This window comes from Microcebus murinus, chromosome 15 (assembly GCF_040939455.1).
Source record: "Microcebus murinus isolate Inina chromosome 15, M.murinus_Inina_mat1.0, whole genome shotgun sequence".
NCBI lineage: Eukaryota > Metazoa > Chordata > Mammalia > Primates > Cheirogaleidae > Microcebus > Microcebus murinus.
Window position 1 is genome coordinate 62,452,201 of NC_134118.1, and position 5,380 is coordinate 62,457,580.

At 38.3% G+C, this 5,380-nt stretch overlaps 1 pseudogene; it reads right to left on the minus strand.

Moving 5' to 3' along the window:
• Window positions 1–1,064: 1,064 nt before the first annotated feature.
• On the minus strand, window positions 1,065–1,148 carry LOC142876830 (uncharacterized; annotated as a pseudogene).
• Window positions 1,149–5,380: the final 4,232 nt, after the last annotated feature.

The following is a 5,380-nucleotide window of genomic DNA, read 5'->3' on the forward strand; positions in this document are numbered from 1 at the left end:
ATGCTAAACTAACTGAGGATTGTGAGATTTCCCCATCTATTGTGTGGGACCCCTAAGAGTCCCATCTGTGGCAGGGAATCACTGTGACACTGGAGGCTCACCACGTGCATGGGTTGCATTCTTCTGCATGAGAAGGTAGAGGATGGAAAGGGATTCAAGAAAACTGAAAGGGGAAAAGCTGTAAGTGCTAGGGCCCTGAAGTTTGGAGGCAAAAATCCTCCTTTCTCCCTGGCCCTGGGGTATGTGGCTTCTGGGGCATCGGGGAGAAATTAGGGGTGACAGAGCCAAGCTACAGGCCAGGTGCCCATGCATTGGGTTACTGCCCGGGGAGAGGCATCTGGTTGTAACCCCCTAGGACAAATAGTCACTGATGAGAGATGGTTTCTGGAGCCAGCGAGCAATGCAACAGGCCACAAGTTTGCATTTTCTGTAATTGAATGAAACATGTGTTATCTGTTTGATAAAAAGCTAATCGAAGTTTTTATTATCTTATTTGACACTTTACACTTGAAAGATGTATGCTATAAAATATGTCCTGTTTACAAAATTAGTTTCAGATGCACATTAAGTGTTGAATTTATTCCACTGATATATTTTTAAAAGAATGAATTCATTATTCACGGGAAAAACAAGGTGGGTGAGGAGGTAGAAATTTGTTTTGTGTTTCGTTTGGTTTGAATTCCCTTTGCTGACATTTTGATTAGAACACCAAGTGAAAATATTTGGAAACACAGCTGCTCAGGAAATGTCATACATTGATTTTTCTAGAATTCATATCTACATCTAAACTCAAGTTTTATGCCTCACTCATTTTTCAAGTCTTTCAGATAGCTAAACTTACAAAAACATATTTGTGGATTTACTGATCTTCCCAATCTAGCTCTTTTTATTCCATTCTCACCACTGCCTTCATTCGCACTGCCATTTTTGTTCTGTTCCGATTGCGGCAGTCACCTTGTCACAGACCTCTAGGCCTGCCTCCTCCGACTTCTGCATACATGTCAATGTTCGCTTTCTAAAACATGTATTGACTCATGTTTTCTTCTTCTTTTTTTTCTTTTTCACGTCAGATGAATAGCAAGGTTTGAGGCACATCTCACACACAAGGGTGAAAACCCAATCATCACGCTTACGAGCCACAAAAGGATCATTTGCTCACTTAATAACTTTCTTAAACTTCTTTGAGATTGCTCTTTGTTCTCAGAATGAAGTCCAGCTTCCCTCATGGATGACAAAGTCTTTCTGGATCATCTCTCAACAGGCGAGCTCCGCAATTGCCTCTGCCCCCTTACTCAGTATTCTGGACATGCTGAACTCCTCGTCGTTGCCAACTATAGCTTGCTTTTCCCCCACTGCACGGCCTTCTGACTGCTGCTGCTTCTCCCTGGAGCTTTGCCTGCTACCCTGCCAGCGGGCACTTTGTTACTTCTGCCCCAGCCCCTCCATTTCTGGACATGTGTCACATCGCGCCCAAGCCTCTGCTCCTTCCTCCACCACTTACACTGACCCAGCAGAGCTCAGATGTCCTCCTTCTATGATCACTTAGCACCCTGTTTGCATTTCTAACATAGTGACCGTGTTTTATTTATTATGTTCACCCAATTCTCAAGAAATGTGTGTTGGCTGAATGAATGAGTGATGATAAAAGTAAGACTTTTTATAATGAAAGTGGCAAAGAAAAATATATTTCCCACAAATGTATAATCAATGGAACACCAGAAGAGGATCTGTAGATGAAACCAACTGCACATTCTAAAGATTTACCAAAATTATGCAACGACTGGGGAATAACTTGGGATTTGAATCATTATCATTTTTCATTCTTTCTGGAAAGTGTTGCCATTACGTGTGCAACCCTTTGACCTAACCTCAGTCAAAAATTTGAAGACGTAGCTTAAAATTGTTCTAAGTAATATGGTATACCTTTTTTTGTGTTGCTAATTAGTCAGCATTATTCTGTTAGTAGAGAGCTGATGGGATTCATAAACTTCTCAAAATGGTCAACCTCTCATTGTAATAGTCACTGTATCAACCAGCTGATAGAGTCAAACAGGCGGATTAAGCCTCTGAGCTATCACAATGCTGTTGTAGCAATTATCTTGATAATTGCTGATAGCTCATATTCGATGTGCTGTTCAGCCCCAATCTCCAAGTTAACACTGCCTTTTGAGTAAAATGTGGAGAGCATTAGCACATATGACCCCTTTGTTTAATGTGATTCAGAAGCTCCAAAGGTTCCCAGAATACTCTTGTTTTTATGTTTGGAGTAGCCTTGAAAGCCTTAAAATTAGTGTTTTTTCTCCCATTCATTGTTGGCTACTGTGTGTGAGGAATTCAGTAAGAGGCTGGTTTGTAACAATGTTTGACACCAAATATTTCACCTGTAGGTGGTGATACTAATCCTGCATTCATCTGAGCCATGCAATTGAAGGGAAACCACATTGTTTTGCAATTGAGGGCCATACTATAATATTTAGTGGCATACCAATGGCTTTCATGAAACTCACAGAATCATACTCCTTTACACTTGTCTTCATTTTCCAGGATGTAAAGACACTTGATCTGCCTGTCTCAATGAAACTTCACAAACGTATGTTGTTGAACTCTTTTTGTTATGCCAGCATTTTCTTGTTAAATATTTATAATGACTTTGTGCCACATTTCAAGTTCTTTATAGTATGAAAAGTGTCAACACATCAAAAGGGCTATGTGATTTCTGCATTCTGCATTTCAGACCCGAATTTTAGATGTGCCATGTCTTTATAATTATCTAATTTTAGAACTGGAATACCACGTAATCCAGATCTCTGGAAATGAAATGAAATTGAGAATCACTCTATATAGGTATTTAAGTGACTTGACCAACATCATGTTGATGTCTATGGAAGTGTAAGTTTGGAATCCAGGTCCAAGCCAGTATTCACACAGTGGCTTTTAATTTAGTGCCTATTGTCTCCATTTGGGACCCCCAAATTTCTTCCAGTCCCTCTTCATTTCTTACCAGTCACTTATCTAGAATGTGTAGGAGATTTGAGAAAAGAAAGTCGATGGCTGTCTAAGTGTTTGGCTATCTATGTGAGGGTCTTCCTATGTGAATCATGTACAATAAAGTAATATTACAGGATAGGGTATTTTCATTAAATTGTTCCCAATAAGGAGTGCAGAGTGACAAATATAAGTGAGATATAACCTTTGGTGAGTACTTTTCTAAAGCACTTCTATTAGCTTGGTTTTGATATTGTTACATGCAATATTCAAACAAACATTCAACATTTTAAACAAATAGTAAAAATGAAAGAATGGTGTACCAACTACCCACTAGCTAGATTTAATTATTAACATTTTGCCATATTGCTATATCCTCATATGTGTATGTTTTGAAGAAGCATTTGAAAATAAGTTGCAGAAATCATGGCATACTTCATGCCTAGATGTTGTTTACCCTAAGAATAGACATTATTCTACATAGCCTCAATTCCATGACAGAACTAAGACAACTGATAGTTTCCTAATATCATCTAGTGATCATTTCATTTTTAATCTTTTTCAGTTGTTCCTTTTTAACTCTTTTATTCTTTTGTTTTCCCACCAGGTTATACTTGAGGCTCATGCATTTAGTCTCTATTAATCTAGTGTATCTCCCCTACTATTTTTTCCCATGATATTGACTTTTTGAAGAGAGTAGACCAGTTGTCTTGTGAAATATCTCACAATCAAGATGTGTGTGATTGTTTTGTTGCAATGATGTTTATCTTGTTTCTCATTCCCTTTGGTTCCTGTTGACTGGAAATCACTTCTTATGGATTGTGTAGCTACTATGTATGTGTTTTGGGCAAGACTATGTCCTAGGTGATGTTTATATGGCATCGTATCTGGAGACATCCCATTTCATGATGTCAGACTTCAATGTTGCTGCATTCGATTTTTCAGTTAAGGCTGTGACCGCCAGATATTTCCATTATAAAGAAAGGTTTTCACATTTGCAATCATTATGTAATATGAGGGGAAGTAATTTGTTACTATGTGGAATATCCTGTTCATCAAATAACCATTAGGTTTATAATTTGAGATGACCTTAAAGAACCTGAACAGCTTTCCTGGATGTGTCTGTTTTGAATGTGTTCAAGTGATGACCTGTGAAGGAATTACTTTTACAAGAAACACCATTAATCTAAATCTATTTCATCAGGAGGAATATCAAAAGCCCCCTAGAATTTACTATTGTATTAAACCATCTATATTATAGATGATATAGATGATGTCATACAAATTGACCATGGAGTATCCTTACTCTTGTACTAATTATTGAACATACAACTGTCTATTCACCACCTGGGTGTAAACCACATTTTTTTCTATTACACTCCCAGAAACAATTTAGATAGCTGTGATCTGTTGTTCTTCCAGTAATTCTCGGAATATGAACCAACTTGCAATGTAATGGAAAACCTAACATGAAGATATACATTATCTCTCTCCCTATCTACATTATAAACTCCCTAAGGGCAAGAACCATATTCTGATTATTTCTGGAAAACAATAAGAGGCAAAGGTGGAAATTTTCCTAGATAAGAACATGGGGCCACATTGTCCTGAGGATTGGGAGTAAAGAAACTATGAAACTAGGGAAATGTAGTCTCCTAAATGGAGGTACTATTCGATTTGGGGAAGAGAAAAAGTGCTTTGCTAGTAAGCTATGGGGATCTGTTGCCTTAGGAGCTTCTACAAGTTCTCTCCTCCCACCAGCATTTCAGAGTTATATGAAAATTTTCGAAGAGAAGAAAGAGAAATTTGGAATTTTTGTCTGTATCTTGCTTAGTTTCTCTGAGTCTTATTTTTCTTACATATAAAATAAATCATTTAAAAATCATGATCTCTAAAGTTCTTTCTGCCAAAAAGGCTTTGTGGATCTATGGCCCTGAAATGCATTACGTAAGATTGGAAGTGCAGCTGGAGAAGCGAGTACAATCGTAGAGTATTGAGGAAAGGGGTAAGGAGGAGAAGCCAGACCCTCGAGAGAGTGTGGCTAAATCAGAGAGAAAGGAAGGTGGGGCATGGAATGTCTCCAGCATGGGAAGCAGGTGTTTACCTGAGAAGGAGGCTTTGTCTGAGAAAATCAGGAGAGGCAATGCTGGAAATGCATTAATATATAGAATTCTTCATTCATTCAAGGTTTTTGAACACCTTCTTATGTGTCTAGACAAGGAGGATCCAGAGATAAACGCAACCAACAAGGCCACTGTCCTCATGGAGATAATATTCTAGTGAGAGAAGACAGATACTAAAAATAAAGTCAAAAAATGTACTAGTATCATGGCCATCTAATGTAAGGGTTAAAGGCGCAGGCTTTAGAGCCAGACTGTCTGGGTTCAAATCCCAG